This window comes from Ambystoma mexicanum, chromosome 5p, assembly GCF_040938575.1.
Source record: "Ambystoma mexicanum isolate Mex_15411 chromosome 5p, UKY_AmexF1_1, whole genome shotgun sequence".
Lineage (NCBI taxonomy): Eukaryota > Metazoa > Chordata > Amphibia > Caudata > Ambystomatidae > Ambystoma > Ambystoma mexicanum.
This window is the reverse complement of record NC_090930.1, coordinates 1,284,490,416-1,284,510,669: the sequence shown is the minus strand read 5'-3', so window position 1 is coordinate 1,284,510,669 and position 20,254 is coordinate 1,284,490,416.

Here is a 20,254-nt window from a genome sequence, read left to right as displayed (position 1 = left end):
CCGTTTAGATAATGAGGGCAACCTGACGCAGCTGATTAGTGTGAATATAGGTGTCAAAAGAGGCTGTTTGCTGGCTGCCCTCTTATTTAATCTTTATCTAGCTGATCTTATCAGACGCCTTGTCGCTAAACCTAAATTTCCTGCTAAATTTGAAAAAGCATTGATATCTGCTATGTTTTATGCAGACGACTTGGTGTTAATTAACCATTACATCTCTGGTATGAATGCAATGTTGGAAGAACTCGGCTGTTTTGTGAAAGAACACAGTCTAACAATTAATTTGCAAAAAACCCAGGCTGTGCTATTCTCTCGTAAGAAAGTCAACAGAGTAAAAATTGAAGTATCGTGCAGTAATGTAGAATATACCGAGGTGTACAAATATCTGGGTGTCTCCTTTAATTGTAAAATCGGATATAGGTGTCTTATAGAAAATAAAATTAGGCGGGCTAAGCAATTCACTATGATGGTACATAAATTTGTTAAGGAATATGCAGGCTATTCGCTAAAAGGTATACTTACCCTATATCGACAATGGTTTACCATATTGGGGGTTCCTCGTTCGTGCCCTATCCAATATATTAGAGTGGAACTTGGCCTGCAGTCCTTAGGATCCATTGTGAGGCAACAACGTGGCCTCCTTAATTTGAAAGCAGTGTGCCACCCAGAGAGTGAATGCTACATATTATCGGGACAAATGCTGCCAAAATTGATGATCCTAATAATCGGAGAACATATTTGACCAGCTGCTGTAAATACTATCAAGAACTACAGTGGGTGGCTAAAACGAATCAATGTGGTTTCTTCCCTGTAATTAAAAAAAAAGTGTTCAAAGCCAAAGCGAAGAGAGTTGATTGGGAGATGAATTTTATCCGAATGTATGAATTGAAAAATTATAAATATATCAAATGGATTGTGCATGAGTATTATACGCCCCAAAGACACTTAATACGTTGCCCAGACCCTGTAGTACGGAATTTCAGACTATTAATGCGAACCAATCAACTCCCGGTGAAGTCTACTTTTGGTTCTCAGTGGAGGATCCCTGAAAAAGATAGATATTGTCGTATCTGTCTGGATATAGATGAATTAGAGACTGTTAGGCACGTATTAACATCATGTCCACGTAATTATTATATGTTGTACTATGGCCGTTTTGTCCATAACATGAATTATGTACAGTCAGAAGAATTCTGGAGATGGTGCCTGAATGTGCAATCTGAGGCTGTTCATATAGCTCTATATAGAGTATGGAAAACAATTCCGCCCAGAAACAATGAAAATTCTTTACGACAAATCGGTGACGACATGTAATAATGGTCTAAGGTAATGATCAACAATCTTTTAGTACTGAACAGACCATTGTTCTGCATTTTGTATTTTTGTACTGTAGTATGAATGATTGAGTATTTATTCTGTTTTCTACTTTTCTATTTTTGTATAATTAATTAACATGGGATTAGTATCTATGTATGTAAAGTTGTAAAGTTTTATGAACTGAGAACAACCAATAAATAAACAAACAAACAAATAAATAAATAAATAAATAAATAAATAAATAAGTTTAGGTTTATAGGATTAACAAAACTCTGCCTAACGTATGACTATTTTGTCAGTGGTTCATTTGACCTCAGCAGGAGTTTTTTGTTCATAAATTAGCTGGACAGTGGGACCCGTCTTTTCTCAAAATGTTTTTGGCCCCATGGTTGAAAACACTTTGGTAGACTTTTTCAATGCCTCCCGCTCCAACCTCTATGCTGCACTTCACAAAGAGGCTACATTTTGGGGCATGGCCTCTGGAAGTCCCTTCTGGGAATGCTAAACTTAAGCTGATAACAATGAGAATGCATACACTCAGGTGAATATCCACCTGGTTTAGGAGGTCCTGTTGCAACAGCAACCACATAGGCATGCCATCTACCTCAGGCTGCACAAACCACCATCATCAACATTACGCCCTCTGGCTCAAGCAACCACTGCATAACTCCAAAGCAATGTGAGACACTGTGCGGGGTGCCTTTAAGAGAGTTGCAAGTGCCCTGCAATAACCCTCAAACCTCAGCACATCCTATGAGGATTCAGAAAGCTCCTTCTCAACCAGCCCAAGAATTGATCTTTTGCCAGCACTCCACTGAGGTACTCTCGACGGTATGTTGCATGCTTCTCATTTCCAAGACAGGGATGTGTCAAGCACAACAGGAAGTAGATACTATATAATGAATGATCTTCGAGGACGAGGGTAATGAGGGTGAATGCATTTCGGGGTTGAAGGTGGTGGAAAGGCATAGATGTTGGAAAGGTGGGTTGTGGGAGTCTCTGTGTTTGGGATGGGACAGAGGAATGGCATGGGTTTTCGGGAAGAGGGTTGCAAGAGGACATGTGTGGTGAGGATGAGGTTGGTGGGAAGCCGAGGGATCTGGAGCACTGGGTAGCCGGGTGGCATGATATTGGGGATGAGGGAGGTGGCAGGGCAGATGTCGTTACTTGTAAAGTAAACAATGTAGCATTCCTGAAAATTAATCTAATGCTTATTTAGAGCCTGTCATACATTTGATTTTCATCATGAGAAACAGTGCAGGTAAACGTCCTTACATATATGTTGTACAATAGTTAACACTCTGTTCCTGATAGATGAGGCATTCTTCAATTCATTCGTCAGATCCACCCAGTAGTGACAAAGGTCTCCATCCTCATCATCAGTCTGTGGGCACATCCTTCTCCTTTGGAGGCATGGAGACATTCCTATCCACACATATTCGGTGCAACATTGCACAGACAATGACAATCTTTCCCACTTTCTCCTGGCTGTACATTAGTTCCCCACCTGTCTGTTGGAGACACCTGCACTTCCCTGTAAGTTCTTTGTGTGGGTGATCAATACATACCCTAGTCGGGAAGTATGCCTAGTTGGAAGCCCCCTCCTGTGGTTTCCCAGGGTCATCGATGGGGGCTATAGCTGTAGATAGCTAGGCTTACTTGCAACAAGTAGACGGGTATGTTTAATGACAAGAGAATGGGTTGATTAAGTTCTCATCAATTTACGTGCTGTTCTTTTGGCCTTTGCATCTGGTGATGCACATATGGATCCTCTCTGCCTACAGCACTTGAGGTGGCTTTGCCTTGGCATTGGAATGCCTAAAATATAAAACACATACTTTTCCAGTGAAAACATGTGGAAATCCCTGTTTTCTAGTCACTACCTCAGTTGCAACCCCAGCCAAACTCATTGTCCAACTTCTGAAATCTGAGCTGCTGTGCTGTGCTTAGTATGGGAGTCTTGCAAGTGAATGCAAGTGAATGCCTTCCAGGATATGAGAAAGACCTTTCAAAATGGAAGCAGTAGGGTGCATAGCTGAGTGGCAAACTGTGTTGTTGGCTCAGTTCTCACCTAGAAACACTTGCGTAGATGTGTGATATAAATGCCATATCAGATCATATCAGTTCACACTGTGACTGGGAGAGGGGAAAATATTGTCCGTAGTCTATTTTAGACATATTTAACACAGTATTATGGAAGCTGTTTTATTAAACATTTTGTGTGAATGGACCAATTAAACACTTCAGCTATGCCAATGCTCGGTAGGGTTAAACAGTGTTGGACATGTAACGTGGAGGTCTTCTGAGCATGAGTGTTATGCAAATTGCACTGAGGAGCCCCTTTCTCAGACCCGTTTCCTTTCTTGTTCACTTGCTCAATGCATTGTCAATTTGTCAAATTAACCAAAATCAAAGTGTGATGCCCTCTGTGGGTTTCAATGTATCCTGGCAGTGTGCTATCCATAATACTTTCAAGGTCATGGGTGCAACATGTAAAACACTCACTGCGGTGGCTTTCGGTCAGATTGGCATCCCAAGTCATACGTGCATTCATTGAGTGGCATTGTTTCTTGTTGTGGTAAAGGTATTCCACTTCCTGAGGATGCTCCAATGCTACATGTGTGCAGTCTAAGGCTGAGATAATGTCGGGGAAGCGGGCTGTGCCAATAAAATGTGCCTTTGTCTCATCAACCTGTACCTGGGTAATGGGCAGGGAATTGTGGTTTTGCACATTTCCGGATGCGCTATTCAGCATTGCAACTGTGTACAGAAATGTGCCCATGACTCAGATGTTTTAGGTTCTGCAGGGGTGTTATATGAGTCCTGTTTTACAGCCACTCTTGATGTCTGCTGGAATCAGGGTCTGCAGGTCTGCAAAGGTTCATCAATAGGGGGAGAGTTATTTCTTCATTGGCCAGTGTCCCGTTGGAAGGACTGCCATGAGGTATAGGTGGCCTCCTCATCACACGGCTCCTCTGTCATTTTGCTGTGTCAGCATCCTTGGCGGCTGCAGGTTGATAAGAAGTGAGACTGTGGATGCCATAGTTCACATGTGAACTGCGTGTTGCCTGGAACTCTGCTTGGAGCGTGTGGGGGCTATAAATACCGTGTTTGAACCAATTGGATGCACCAATGGCTACATTTCCATCACGTAGATGCATTTATATCCACCTCTTACTTGGAGGTAAATGCACAATTTATTTGTATAATGACGTCCTGCCTTTGGTAGACTGTTACCAGTATTTCAGACTGTAATACTGTGCATGTAATGGTTTCATTTGTGGCTCTAATTACTGTGGAGGAATTAGCATTGAGGAAATGACTGATGTTTTTTGATTAATTCTTATGGTTCTTTTAGCACGAGAAGAACTAATGTCAGATTTGTGCAATCTGGAATGAGGAAGACTAGTAAAAAGGGCATTAATACAATACCTGCCATTCATTGCTAATAGCACCAACCTTTTAATGAGGCCTAGCCGTGTTTTTGTTCAAGCAATCATCAAGAAGGAAGCAGTCAGGCCTTAGTACACCATCAAAATGGAGGCCATCCATCCAGTTTTACCCTAACGTTCACTCTCACTTGTTATTTCCTTCTCTCCTTGCTCACTATCACATTTCTCTGCAGTCTCCAATATTTAACATTCACTGTTCATTGATTTGTATTTGTATTTTATTTATTTATAACGCGCAAACCAACAGGCCCGGAGGCATCAGGGCGCAATTTGTACAAGGTTACAGATATGCAGGTATAACAGAGAAACATTAAGCATTTACACATGGGATCCGATATGCAGGTATAACAAAGAATCCTTATATACATTTACAAGAGGATCTTATATACATATGTACAGTAGTTTCAGTGCCGGTAGGTGATAGTAGCGGTCGGCAAGTCAGGGTAGGTCAGGAAGAAGCTGTTATTTTTAATTGAAATTCGGTCAATTGCTTTTTGTATCACTTATTTTAATGCCACTGCTGCTGAATATGAGTATATGCTATTCTGACTTCATCGGTTAATTATCTGAGCAGTTGTTGCTTAATTGTTATCATATAACTATGTTAGTCAATAACATCTGTTGTGCTCTGCTATCATATGGAAATCAACTCCATGGTGTCCCACAAATCAGGCATGTTTGATGTGAATTAAGCTAACTGTTCGGGGATACTTCTTTTAACCTCAATAGAACAATAAAAACGCAGTCAGTAAAAACGCAGTCAGTCGATTGAAATGTGAACATTTTTTTTAATCCACAAATGTATACTATGATATGCTAAGAGCCAGATTTTAAAACAAGGAATTGGCCAAAGGGGTTTACCTGAACTTAAGCTCAGCATAAAGGTTACATTGGATTGCAGACTCAGCAGCATGATCGACAATGGTGTATTGAAACGAGATCAATGATGGATGAATATACATCAACACTTTTATGGGTTTACTATAGACTTTGATGCCATGTTTCAATGTACCTTCACAATGAACTGCAGATTGCAAGAAAAGGGAGGGCAAAAACCTGTCAACTCGTCTACAGAACTCGGCTAGTTTTCGGGTGCACAATCCAGGCTCTCTAAAGTGGAACAGAACAACCTGTACAGATTTGATAGGATAGGTTATTTATAAGCCGCTTAATACCCAGAGGATCTAAGCAAGGACTCGGGGATCGAACCTGTGGTGCTCCATGAAGTCTTGTTTTCAAGGAATGCACGTTGCCCTTGAGCTCTCCTCCCAAAACAAAGAATCAAACCCAGATCAAGAACCAATACATGGGTATTAGTTGAAAGACGGCTGGCATACCAAGGAGATGTTGCCCAACAAACACCAGCTTGATTTGAAGCTAAAACCAGAATGCACGCCTGAATGGCTCATGTTGACAGACATCATACTTCCTAACTTCCTCCCTTCACAGAGATTGTCTATGTAATAATGGAGCCACTGATCGTCAAGTCATAGGAGATATACGGAAAGGCCTTTCACGCCGATCAGCACGTTTACTTGTATCCCAAAATACATGTAGTTTTCCTAAACACATAACTTGAATAAGCAGAACGACCTTTATGTGCTCCACATGTATACACTCTCAAAACATACAGAGGCCCTCATTCCGAGTAGGGCGGTAAGGGATACCGGGCACCGGTAAGGAGACCGGTGCCGGTAATCCCTTACCGCCCTACTATGAGATCCCTTAGCGGGTCCCTTCCTTAACGCCTGGTCTGACCAGGTGTTAAGGACGGGACCCGTAAAGGGACCTGGGTGCAAATAACAGGCTTGGCATACGCCGGCCAGTTATTTGCACCCTCCCCATTCCCATTGAGCCCTATGGGAATGGGGAATGGTTTGGTAAATGGGGACTTACCGGTCCCTCCAAGGTCGGAATGGACCGGTAAGTCCCCATTGAACCAAACCAGAGTCGGTACCGGTATGGGAGGCAGTCATGGCGCAAATAGCGCCATGACTACCACCATACTCGTAACGACCCCCAATATCTTGACAGTGTGTGTGTGTATGTGTGTCTGGTAAAACACAACATATCCAAACTGCTGTCACCACTTCGTTGTAAGTGGTTGGAATATCAGGAGATGTTATGCAAAGACTGCAGTATTATACATAAGAATTTTTTTTTTCGGCATTAACATATCATGTAGGTTAAGGATATTCCAAATATAACCACGCTAAGAAGCGTGTGTATTTCAAGCCATGACAAAACCAGATCCGCATGACTTCATGAAACATCAGGATCATGGATTTTAGTGGTATTGCAACGTATAGAATATGGTGTCATGCCTGTGGAATGCCTTAGTAAGAGGAATACTTAGGAATACTAAAGGAATTACATTGGAATCCAAGGAATCTGCTGACCATGTAAAACACAGCACGCCACACCAAGTCATGCTTCCCTCTAGGATGATGTGGATTAACACACATCAAAAGCGCTACCTAACAGACGTAGCCCAGAAACATGTATGGGTCTGAAATAACCAAGGACAACTCAAAGCAACTGACAAGTTCAATAGGCTCATACAACACACCTGCAATTATCTCTGCACCAAGTCTATGTGGTCATACATCATATCAATTCCATATCCATAAAGCAAGAAAACACTTCTTTCACACATACTTTATTGTTTAAGGTGCAAATAGATGTTGTTATTATTATGCACTATAGTTGTGTTCAATGTATCAACCTCGGAATGATGGTTGTGTATCATGTAGTCAGAACAGACTTGTTTAGGGTGGCTGCTTAACTTGTTGATTTAACTAACTAGTCTAGCTGTCCCTGTTGACGCACCAAGTCACTCAGGTCCACTATGAATGTGCACTGCCCTCCAGATTGCTAATTGTTGGTAATGGAGACTGTCACATATGCTGCCGGTGGGACTACATTGCTGCACTCCCCCCATCCCCCACAGTGCCCTTTCTTTAAAATGAATATACCTAAGTCATAGTTTTCACTTGTGGATGACCTTGTGGATCAGTGCAGCTGAAACAGGATCTTTGATCTTTACATTGCTACTGTGATCTGGTGTTGATGACATATAATACTCCTGATAATTACTTGTAATTTGTAGTTATACTTTGACGATATTTTGCTCCTTTAACTATGCTTACCAGAATGTGCTGTCATACATTATTCTATCATAAAATGTCTATTAGCACTTTTATTAAGTTCAGGGAATGTTTTAGATGCTTTGATATTTTCAGGAACTTTCCCAGCATGCAGCAGCAGAGCTCTGTTTTGTCTAAATTGTTCTGATCCATTGTCTATTTCCCAGAACGTAGTTCCAGAGATCCTATTATCTCACAATGTCTTTTTGATGCTCTGGTACGTTCAACACATTTCCCAGAAATCACCATCAGATTGCCTTTTTGTTAAGCCCTTCTACTCACCAGCTTAATTGGTAGACCCACATTTTCTCACAATGCCTTGCTATGCTTTCCAAATATCTGTATTGGGCTGACCTGGTCTTGCATGAGATCTCCCAGCTCCTGGGGTGGGTTCTCTGGTGTTGCTTACTCCTCTGGCCATACATTTCTTCTGCACATAGCCTCTCAATACTGGTTTATGGCCTCAGATCACCCCAATGCCCCTGTACAGTCCTCCACTTGGGTGCAGCCCAAGCAAGGCCAGAATACCTTCACTCACAGCACTTTCTAGGCAAGCTATTTTCCAGGCTTCTGTAGTTTCTGATTTAGTCCTTTGACTTCTAGTTCTCCATAGTTTCTCCCTTTCAAAATTGGTATGTTCCAAACCTATTCCTCGTACGTTATCCAATGGTTGAGCTGTACACCTCTGTTTTAGGTCAATTCAAAATAATACTAGTGGGTGTCTAGAGATATGTTAGGGTGCTTGGAAGAAAAATACGACTCTGACACAAGTAAGCCATTTCAGTATCAAAAGCAAAAACAGTGTCCTATGTTGATGCACAGTGCCATCCCCTGCAAACCTATGGTACTATCTATAAAGACAGTAAATACTTTGATAATGCTAATATATCAGGTTTGGTAATAAGTTATATTCTTGAGTTAATATTTTGAGCACACTGTTCAAGAAATCAAAATCTGGTTTTAATTATTTAGTAATCGCAGTGGTATTGAATTTAAAAAAATAAAACAATTCAAAGATGACATTTGGTCAATGGGTTTCGGGAGAGTCCCTTCTTCAGAGGCCGATTCCTCTTTCTTCCACGAATTTCCAATAGTATCTAAAGAATAAATTATAAATATTCATAAATGTTTCTAACCTTAAAATGTTCAGTTTACATATACATGTATCTGCTCTTTATACAGAATCCAAGAATTTTTCACCTGGGTAGACTATGCCATGTGCCTTCTTCAGGTAGGTTTTCATAAGTCACAGTCTGTGGATGTTCACAGTTCCCTTCCTATAATAGAAGTAATATATACTCATGAGGGATGCCCTAATGTTCACTGTGTTTAATTTTCCCTTGGTTAGAATAGATATGAATGCTTACCTATTCTAGTATATTTCCATACAGAGTTATCCCAGACAATTATAGTTTAAATTCCACAGGGTTCTGCGGTCACAGCAAGCTGAATGGTTATAAAGAAATAGCAAAGAGCTGTTATTGTGACGAAATGTGGGCAACATGCGCACGGACTGAATCTACTACCGTTGCATACTAGAGATCTGTTGAATCTACAGATCATAGAAAGATCACTAAAATAATGTAATGCTGCCAACCAGAAGTCTTGGTTGAACTTCGTCTAATAAATACCCATCCATATTCATCTTGAATTGTCGTACTGATGCCAACCTTTAAGAAGAAATTGACACGCTAAAGGGCAGTCCACTAGAATCAAAAGTACTGCCCCACTTTTTTCGAGAAGATAGTGATGTGAGAAATTAAACTTCTCCACGAGACTCATTCATTGAAAGTAGAATTTGACACCACATGATGTTAAGCAGTGAGCGACACCCTTCATTAAATTTTGTCACCAAGTGAACATTCCATTTGATAGGAATTAAACATGTTAGGTAATTATTGGCCTGAATGTACAGGCTAAACAATCATAATAGGCCATCACTAAAGCACTTTATTGAAGCTTTACATGAATTTAACTTATTATATTAATTAGTAATTGTCATTTGTGTAGTGTTTTGTTTGTATTGATGACTGTTTTTGCACTGGGTATGTAATATAATTGTTGTTATTTAAATTTGTTTGCACCTGTATTGTCTTATAACATAATTTACAGGGTCTATGTAAACCTTTAACCTGTAGGTTTATCAGATGGTATTTTTTTAATATTTCTGAATATTAATACATTTTTTTTCATTCGTTTTGTAGAAATACGGGTGAGAACATGTAGTTCTTTTTCTCCTTACACTACTTAACGTGTGGCCTTCTGTAGGAATGATTCCTTACACTAAGTAGTATTTATTTAGCATTTTGTTTAAGGTGTAACCAGGGTCGACCATAATGTTTTTTACCCTGGTGTCCCTTCAATTATTAGAAGATAAATTCCTGAGTTTCCATTTCAGTCATCAACCTTTGGCGGCAGGTGTGAATAAATGTATTTTAAAATCTAAGAACATTGTGAATAAGCTTAGCATAAAAGATGGCTATATAGAACACGTCAGTATCGGTATCTTTTTAAAATTCCATTCCTTGATGATGTGGTTGTTAGTATAATCCAATCATGTGGTCTAACTAGATAAAAGTTATCTGTGTTCGTTTTCTAATTAGATCTATTGGGAAAATCAAAATATTATTGGTCAAACGGATTGAGATCCTGTTTTCTCATCTATTTTCTATGTGGGTTATGATATGATATGGCATTTGTAACGCGCCTATACACAAGTGTTTTAGTTGTGGTGCCTTCTGGTACAATAGCAAACTACTTACCCAATGGATTCTGTACCACATCTCTTGCTTATCATTCTGGTACTGTGGTCCTTTTGCGGTCCAAAATGGCTGCTATTTATATTGTGTCATGTTCATGATGTGATCACGTGATGATGTCATCATGTTTGTTAATGTAAATGACATCATGCGCCATAGCATGATTTGTCTATATTGTGGCCCTATTCTTTCGGATTCATGTCTAAATTCACAAGAAGATTCAATAACTATGTGACATTTTGTTCATACACCACTTTGTTGTATTGGATAATGATTAGAAGTACTTATATTGAATGTTCTCCACATGAGAAATTAATATGAATGTCCTTGTGTGGTATCAATGATTATTATGATTATAGTAATTTTTAGATAATCATATTTATGGTCAGTCTAATGAGATTCAGATGAATCAGAACTCTAACTAGTAGGTATATCTCATAAAGAGCTTGGCAGCATGGCATTTGCCTATTTAGATTCCACATTTCCATTTACTTCCATATATATAATGTAAGGTGTCATGGATTATGTTTGTAGTATCAATGAGCATAACTAGTAGTAGTATCTGTTGTCCTATTTCCCTCTTCGGAATACATTGAGAGCATTTTGACAGATTACAACATTCAAACTTTGGTTTCAATCTTTCACATGGGTAATGGTGGTGATACTTATACATTCCAATTTCCATGAATATAAAAGTATATTTTTGTCATGTTTTAACTCATCAGAGAAATCATCAAATATGGAAGTCATTTCTATTAAGTTACCACAGGTATACAATGTTTTTTTTCACATTGAAAACATTTAGTATTTAAATTCTTATTCCCCCCCAGCCTTCACCCATTTGAGGTGTGTCCTATGACCTGTTCTCTCTGATATTATTTGGAAACTGCCCTTCATCTCCTTCTCATTACACATCAATCGTCATCCATGACTTCTGATAACAAGGTCTGGGGAGGGATCTAAAAGTTCTGCCCTTCATCTTGGATTTCATTACCACTGTGCTCTGGTGTCACTCCCTGTTACCCTGGCTCTTATCCCATCCCAGTAGGGAATGGATTCAACTAATACAGTCATGCATGTGTTTATGTATGTGCAACTTTCGGTTTTGCATGTGTTGCATATGTTTGTGAGGCCAGCAGGAGGCAGTTCATTACAAAAACATCTGTCCTTATCTTCAAAATCTGAGTTGAATTTTCAATCAGAGAGGTATAGCCAGACACATTTTCAGCTCGTCCTTTCCTTGGTATGATCTCACACCTTCCCAAAAACCAACTGTTGTTTCCACTTCAGACCAATCCTCCAAATATCGCTCATTGTGTGTTGAGTAAGGATTAATAATATCTTCATGTTTCCCTCTGGAAAAGTATTGGCCCTGGCTTCTACTTCAGCCTCTTTCATCTGGGTGGCTAGTGGTTGTTACAATTATGGAATTTGTGTACCCATGTTCCTGTGAATAGGGTAACATTGTTACTCTCCTTGGGACTTGCTATCCTTCTACCCCTAGAATAACATCAGTTCTGGGCTACATTTTACCTTTCCTGATGTCTTTATCCTCTAAGGTGCCTGTTTTCCTTTCTCGAACCCTGATGTGTATCTTAAGGATCTCAGTGAGTTTGTTTCCCATGATTCTCTTTTCGTAAGCGTCATGAGGCTCGGCTAATTGTGCCATACATACAAAGTCTCCTCCAACCTATGAATGATCTTGCCTGCTGTATTGATCACTTGTTGGCTCATCATATTTATAATTGTGGTCATGTTAGGTGAAAGAGAACCTGGTTTCAAGGTCGTCTTTGAACCAATATTAGGCTCCCATGAGCCCAACATCTCTAGGTTCTTCTGTTCTACTGTGAGGTCAAAATAGGGTGAAATGTATTTTATTTATTTATTTATTTGCATTTGTAGAGTGCACAGCTGTCCTCGGATATCGTGGCGCTGTTAAGAATTATTGCTTAGTTACATAAGTGCATGTGGTCAAGTCCGGTAGCAGAAACATGACGTCCAGCCCCTTAATATGGGGTGTGAGCAACAAGTAATGCATGTGGTCAGAGTAGGTGTCATGAAACATGAGCGTCAGCCCCATCTTACAAGGCGGCAGCAACAAGGGAATGCGTGAGGTCTGCATTGGTGGCATAAAACATGGGTGCCAGCCCCATCTTAAAGGCGGCAGCAACAAGGTAATGCATAAGGTCAAAGTGGTGGCATAAAACATGAGTGCCAGCCCCTTCTTAAAAGGCGGCAGCAGCAAGGTAATGCATGAGGTCAACATAGGTGGCATAAGACATGAGTGCCAGCCCCATCTTAAAGGCGGCAGCAACAGGAAATGCATGAGGTCAGCAATGGTGGCATAAAACATGAGTGCCAGCCCCATCTTAAGAGGTGGCAGCAACAGGAAATGCATGAGGTCAGCAATGGTGGCATAAAACATGAGTGCCAGCCCCATTTTAAGAGGTGGCAGCAACAAGGGAATGCATGAGGTCAACATTGGTGGCATAAAACAAGGGTGCCAGCCCCATCTTAAAAGGCGGCAGCAACAAGATAATGTCTGAGGTCAACATTGGTGGCAGACACAGGCGACCAGCGGGGAGGGGGGAAGGGGGTCAGGCAGACACAGGCGACCAGTGGGGGGGTCAGGCACACACAGGCGACCAGCGTGGAGGGGGGGTCAGGCAGACACAGGCAGACACAGGCGACCAGCGGGGGGGTCAGGCAGACACAGGCGACCAGCGGGGGGTCAGGCAGACACAGGCGGACACAGGTGACCAGCGGGGAAAGGGGGGGGTCAGGCAGACACAGGCGACCAGCGGGGAGGGGGGTGTCAGGCAGACGCAGGCAACCAGCAGGGAGGGGGGTCAGGCAGACACAGGCGACCAGCGGGGAGGGGGGGTCAGGAAGACACAGGCGACCAAGCGGGGAAAGTGGGGGGTCAGGCACACACAGGCGGACAACAGGCGGTCACAGGCGACCAGCGGGGAGTACTCACAGTGCTATGAATCCCAGTAATAGCATTGCAGATATTGGGTGTAGCAGGAACGTAAAGGACCATAATGATGTTGTTGTGAAAGTTTGTGTTGTGGCCATAGTAGCAAGCGGCTGGGCAGGGAAGCAGCGGCCGTGGCCTGGGCAGGGCAGGCATAGGCATCCAGGTAAGACAGGGAGAAAGTCCCAGATGTCCACATGCAAACCACCTCACAATACTGCTGGGGAAGAGCAGTGTTTGTCTCTTTTCTCGGGGTGGGAAGTCGAAAAGCCTCTCCATTATAGGCTTTGATTTTCCTGTCCACATGACTATATTCCTCTTTTTATGTACACTCTGGGTGTTCCACCATCCTCAGCACTCTGGTAAACCATCAATAACTCCATGGATCCTTTGAGGGTTAGGTGATGATGTGGTCTAAACCACTTCTGTATCCCTGCTGGAAATCGGCTGAGAAATTGCTTCATAACAATCTTCACCATTATGTCGTGGCTGGTATGTGTGGGTTGTTGGGCCCATTTCCCTGCTAAGCCATTTACTTCATAACATGATTGGTATATGTATCATCATGTGTAGCCAACCTCAGAGTGCTACTCTTTTGACTGTTAGTTTCTTTGTTTATTGAAAACCTCTGCAGCATGCTTCCCTTTATGTTGGTATATGCTTAGTCCCTTTAGGATTTCTGGCTTGATATGTTAGCGAAGCACATGCTGTCATTAACAGAACAGCATGCTCTCCTTAACTTTCCTCTGCCCATCTTTCTGTGTGGGTTGCCATTTCAGTTATATTAATTTGGGTTATCTCTCGGATGAAACATCTGCAGCACTGTGGTCCGAAAAATTGAAAACATGCTAGGATGATGATAACATCTTGCTTCATCAGTGCAGTCTTTTGATATTTTCTTCCACCTGAATTGCAAAAGTACCCATTCTCCGAACAGGTTCTGTAAGCAAACAGGATAACGCTCTGATCAATTGTTGAAAATGAATGATCCCGTAGGTCGCTGTTCCGCCTCACCCAGGCGTGGTGCAGTTTGTTGTGGTGCATTGCAGTGAACATATCTTGGAAGCTGTGCATCCTAGGGCCATGAAACGTGGTATATAAGGTCCCACAGGGACCTCGAGTTTTGTTCCTCGTGTCGGGCCTGGTTGAGAAACAACATTTTGTGTTCCCATTCCCAGTGAACATGGCTTACGGCTTCATTGGCAGACACCATTAAGCAAAAATCCTCTGGAAAAGTAATTTCACCTAAGGTGCCAATACAAATGGTTTCCCTTCCCGGTGACCATGGTTTACGGCATTGTAAGGTTTGTTTAGAAAGAACATTTTTTGTTTCCCTTTATGCTTAACAATGTTTACGACTTTATCGGTAGGCACCAGCTAGCAAAAATCCTCTGGAAAAGTAATTTCACCTGATGGGTCAAAAATGTTTGTTTCCCTTCCCGGCAAACATGGTTTACAGCATTATAAGGCTTGTTTAGAAACAACTTTACCTATGTACATAGTTTACAGCTTTGTCGGCAGGCCACAATGCCACAAACAAATGTTGACTTTTGCCGAAATTCAGGGAAAGGGGGTGGGGTGTCCACATATCATGTAGTCAGTAATGTCTGGAGGGTCCTAACAGGTAACTATGCAAGATTTAGTGCAGATCGGTGAAGCAGTGTGGAATTGTATAGGGAACAACACTTCGCTAAGCCACAAAACCACAAACACATTTTAACTTTTGCCACAATGTGGGAAAAGTGGTGGGGTGTCCAGATGTCAGGTAGCCAGTAATGTCTGGAGGGTCCTAAAAGGTAACTATGCAAAATGTGATGCGGATTGGTTAAACAGTGTGGAATTGTATGAAGGACAATGCTTCATGGTCACAAGCCCACAAACCCACATACAACTTTTGACTTTTTTATATATCGATCATCTTAAAGAAATGAGTAGCTTGATGACAGAGAGCTGTTACATGTTGACACACACATAGGCAGCTCTCTGCCACCAAACATTCATCATTTGTATGGCTGGGTGCAAAGGTGCAGGGCAAATGGAGCATAAAACTATGCACGCATGATAAACAGTGTTCACAATTTTAATTAAACACTGCCCTTCATACGAGCGTGTCGGGCAGGGTTTCATTGTACTTGTCAGAACTGCTTTCCATATGAGCATGACAGGCAGAGCTCACATTTAAATGTAAATGTTCTCTGGCATTCAAGCATGGCAGGCAGCATTTACTCAATTTGCACGGTGTGGTGTAAAAGTGCAGGGAAAAGGGTGGTGTGCGCATATGTATGCTGCCTTTTGCCCTGCATGTTTGCACTCTGGTATGCGAATGATGAAAATCTGGCAGTGGGGAGCCGCTGACGTGTATGTCAACACTTAACGGCTCCACGCCACCAAAATACACATTCAGTGAACATGAGCTCCCTTATGTTTAGATACTTTAAAACCACAGTAATGCACAATGAGCCACCTTCCAATAGAAAATAGAGAAGTACCCATGAAAATGTTTTTCAGATCTCCCTTTGAAAGAGAGCTTTGGAAGTTAACATTCTTGCCTACTTCAGTACTTACTAATCATGTGAGAACCACACTTGAAAACACACAATGCAAGTTTCAAGAGCTATACTTTGCTTTGGGACTTTGTTATTTTATAGGTATGGCATGATCTGATTTATTTTGCTTTTTCAAAATTGAAAACCGGTTGATTTCGATAAAAACATAACGCCATGCAATCACTGACAACAATGGCAAATTTCCAGAACTACCCAAGTAGGATGCGCAAACCCTCTACTGTCTATCTAGTCCTTAATGTAATATCACCTCACATCCTATTGAAGTCTTAAATTGTTGTCTTCCACTTTATTTTGGACAAGTATAATTGATATTGAATTCAGTGGCAGCTTGATGCATCTTCCTCACCTTTCTACATTGTCAAAAACACATGGGCCTTATTATGTGTTTGGTGGTGTGGCCTGTAAGAGGTTTTGTCTTAGGGCTATTACCTAACTTGGTAGTATTTTAGTTTTGTGGTATACTAGTGGTAAGTTGGTATTACCTCATATTGGTGGTAATTTAGTGGTGAGCATACCTTTCATAACACTGCCCTATATGATGAGACAAACCTTCCCTGTTTTATAGCTATGTCCTCTACTTGGGTTGACTGTAGGCACCCACCCAGGCTTAGCACATTTAGAGGGAACACAGATGGTCAAACATTGCATATAACTTGTGCCAATGACTTATCTACATCACCAGCCTATGCCCTTGGAGGACTCCATACAGCCCATACATGCATGGCTGAATACATTCACACAACACACCAACTTTCTAGCTGCCTTTGTATTGTCTCTTTTGTTTCTTACCTTTTATCTCTGGTGGTAAACACTTTTACCAGTGTGGTCTAACCCCCAAGATATTTCCCAGTTAGTTTTCCCCACTGAAACAGTGATCCTCAAACATATGAGAGGGAATAAAATAGACACCAACTTTTTTTTCTGTTATTGCACTTATTATTTCTATAGTACATCTGTTTATGAAAAAAGAAACAAAACATTACATCTCATGAAAACACAGTTATGAGCTCTTACCAACAGATCAGCACATACTGCGATTATCTAAAAGACAAGATATAATCGCGCATTGCAAAACATTTTTTTTTAGTATGCGGAATAAAATAATTACCTATTCTTGTCTAAACATTCACAGAGATAATTGGCAGTCATCCAACGCTCTCCTCAATTCCACAAGCACTTGCATAATGACTTGAAGTAGCTGTGTCTTATCTGTGCAACCCCTTTTTACTCCTGTCTGTGGAGAAGTCTTCCCCACATGATCACTGGCACTCCAGAGAAGTGGCCTTTGACTCCCAAACAGACTAGGACTGTGGCCTTTGATTTCCCCCGACAGCCAGCAGCAAAAGCAGGAGCACCCAACAGAAGCGCAGGAAAGAAACTCAGCCCTATGGTTCAGCCTCTATTTATTTAATTTGCCTGTCAATCACCACAAAACTGCCTCCCTTTCTGATGTATCTGAGCACCTCCTATGCTCCTGATATGACTGACCAATCCTCTCACGAGAGCATGTATGTATCACTTTATGTCCTGCACAGACAAAGAGGCTTCAGAATGCACCAAAGACAGCTATTCATTTATCATTGTATTGTTTTCTTTTTTTGCTAGTGCAACTTTCTCGTCCATGGAAAAACACTAAGATGGAATTTCCATCCGTGTTCATTGACATTGCATTGCAATGTTAATCAGGAGAACTAATTAGTTACTGGGGTGTTGTTAATACGGAAGTTAGTTGGTTATATGGGTTATTCCTTTCAATGCAATTTTACACAGATGGGAATACTCATAATTTGTATACTGCACTTTGAGTCCACTGTCTTTTTTCTGCATTCTGCTTTGTCATGTAAGGCCTAATTCACTGTCATAATGAACCAATGTGGCATTTCACCTGATTCATATAATTTCCCATATCTTTTCTGCATTTAGATTAATCCCACTAAAATGCTAACCTGTATCCCTAATCTGCTGCTCCCACTTGCATCCATTTCCTTTTAAAATGACTGTCATCTGCACCCACTTTGCTGGCTGCTTCTATTGAAAGCACTGTCACCTGCACACATTTTGTTAGCTGCTTTTAAAATTAAAATGAATCAATGCCATATATCCCTACATATATTCCCGCCTTTTCTGACAATTATGACTGCCCGCAGTGTCATAGTTGGAAGAAATACACACCAATGTCTCTGGGTGTCAGGCAAAGGTTCTGCTTCCCCACCCTCCTCCTCACCAGGGCCTTCAGACAAACTGTTCTTGGACTCTGTTAAAGTCTTCCTTCTTGATCTCTTGTGGTCTGTGAGCAAGCCTTCCTTGGACTTCTTTTTCTTCTTGTCGTGTAAGTAGGGTCTAGCTTCCCCAGAGGCCACCTTGACAGGGATTGGGACCTGACTAAGGGGAACCCCGGGGAGCTAGACCCCAAAGAACAGGGAAAAAGCCTCTGGGCAATAAAAAACCCTGATTGAAGTAACAGGGATTTGGTCCTTCTATAGGTGCTCCTGTGGTGATGTAAAGTTGTATGTAACAGACCACGAAAACGTTTATAGGGATTCTGATCTGGGCGATGAACTAGGCAAAAGAAACGGATGATGAAGAGTAATCCCTGGCTGAAGAGGTCTGGATGCTGGGAAGTCCTTGATGGCGAAGTGAGGACCAAAAGAACTCCCCTAGACAGTATCCTGAGGTCTAGGCGGCCGAGAATAACAGGACAGAGAGAACCGAACGACAGAGTCCAGAAGGCAGTGCAGAGAAGGTAAGAAAAGACTAAGAAGGAAGGGCTGCAGAAAGTCGCTAATGAAGAAGTTCACCTACCGGAGAGAAAGAAATAACACTGCGAGTGAAATGGTAAGTAAAAGGGAGACTGAATGAAAGGGAAAGCAAGCACGCTAAGTGCCGAATTAATGGCGCAAGCTGATACCGCGAGCGAGAGAGAAAAATTAGAGCTAAAAGGGGACAGAACCAAGAAAGGTTATGTACAGACCGTAAGAAGCAAAGAGGAGTAAACGGTAGACAGATAGGACAGAAGGAAGGTAGAGCATAGAAACACACCGGGAAGAACCGGAGAGAGAGGGTACAGAGGATAGAAACAAGCAAAGGCCACTAATTCACACAAGAGGAGAGCAAGAAGATGGTGATCTAAGGAGATAGGTACAGAGAAGGCACGGAAGGAAGAACGGAATCAAAGTTGAAGAAAATATGGCAGAGTATCGAAGCGCTAGAAGTTAAGGGACAAACTAACAACAGATACAACGCATCGAGAGGTGGGCGTGGTTACCTCATAATCTCTGCCGCCATGTTGGAGAAGGACTAGCCCGAGGAGTCTATTCCTTGTAACACTGTACACGCCTGGCATTCCATAACTTCCATGGATGGCGAATCTTAACACTGGGATAGCCCATTATCAATCAACATAATATCACAGTAATGAAAATTAACATATTGGTATTTCACAATGAATAATTGCTAGAATGTAAAGCACAATAAAACAGACTAAATATAGTGTGTATATCAGTCCTCACATGCATGTGCATATATAATAGAATAACATATGTGCACACTCCCGACTGAAGTGAACACATCCAATAGTTCCCATGTCCATGGATTGTTCAAATCCCATAATACCACGGTTTTTGAATCATAATCTCAACTTGTATGTATTTTATGGAGTAAGCATTTTCTTTATTTTATGCAATATCAGTGGGTATGCACACAAATAAAACAATAAAATAAGATAAAAATAAAAATAAACAACTTTCATTGTTCCCAGGTCAAGTCCAAACTGGCAGTACGCAGCACAGTAATATGCTCTATCAGCAATAAATGAAAAACAAAATGCACTGAAGATGAACCTGGCAAAATTAGGATCAATCATGTTTACTTTTTGATACCTAGAATCCTCATGACCACGCCTCTGGGTGTCCTATCCATCAGTCTTTGTACCAATTTTCTGCATAACAGCATCCTCAGTGAGATTTCTCCTGTTTCTCCTGTGTGACACTCCATGGAGTCCCCTTCATAGAAGTCATCTCTTATGGTCATCTATTATGGC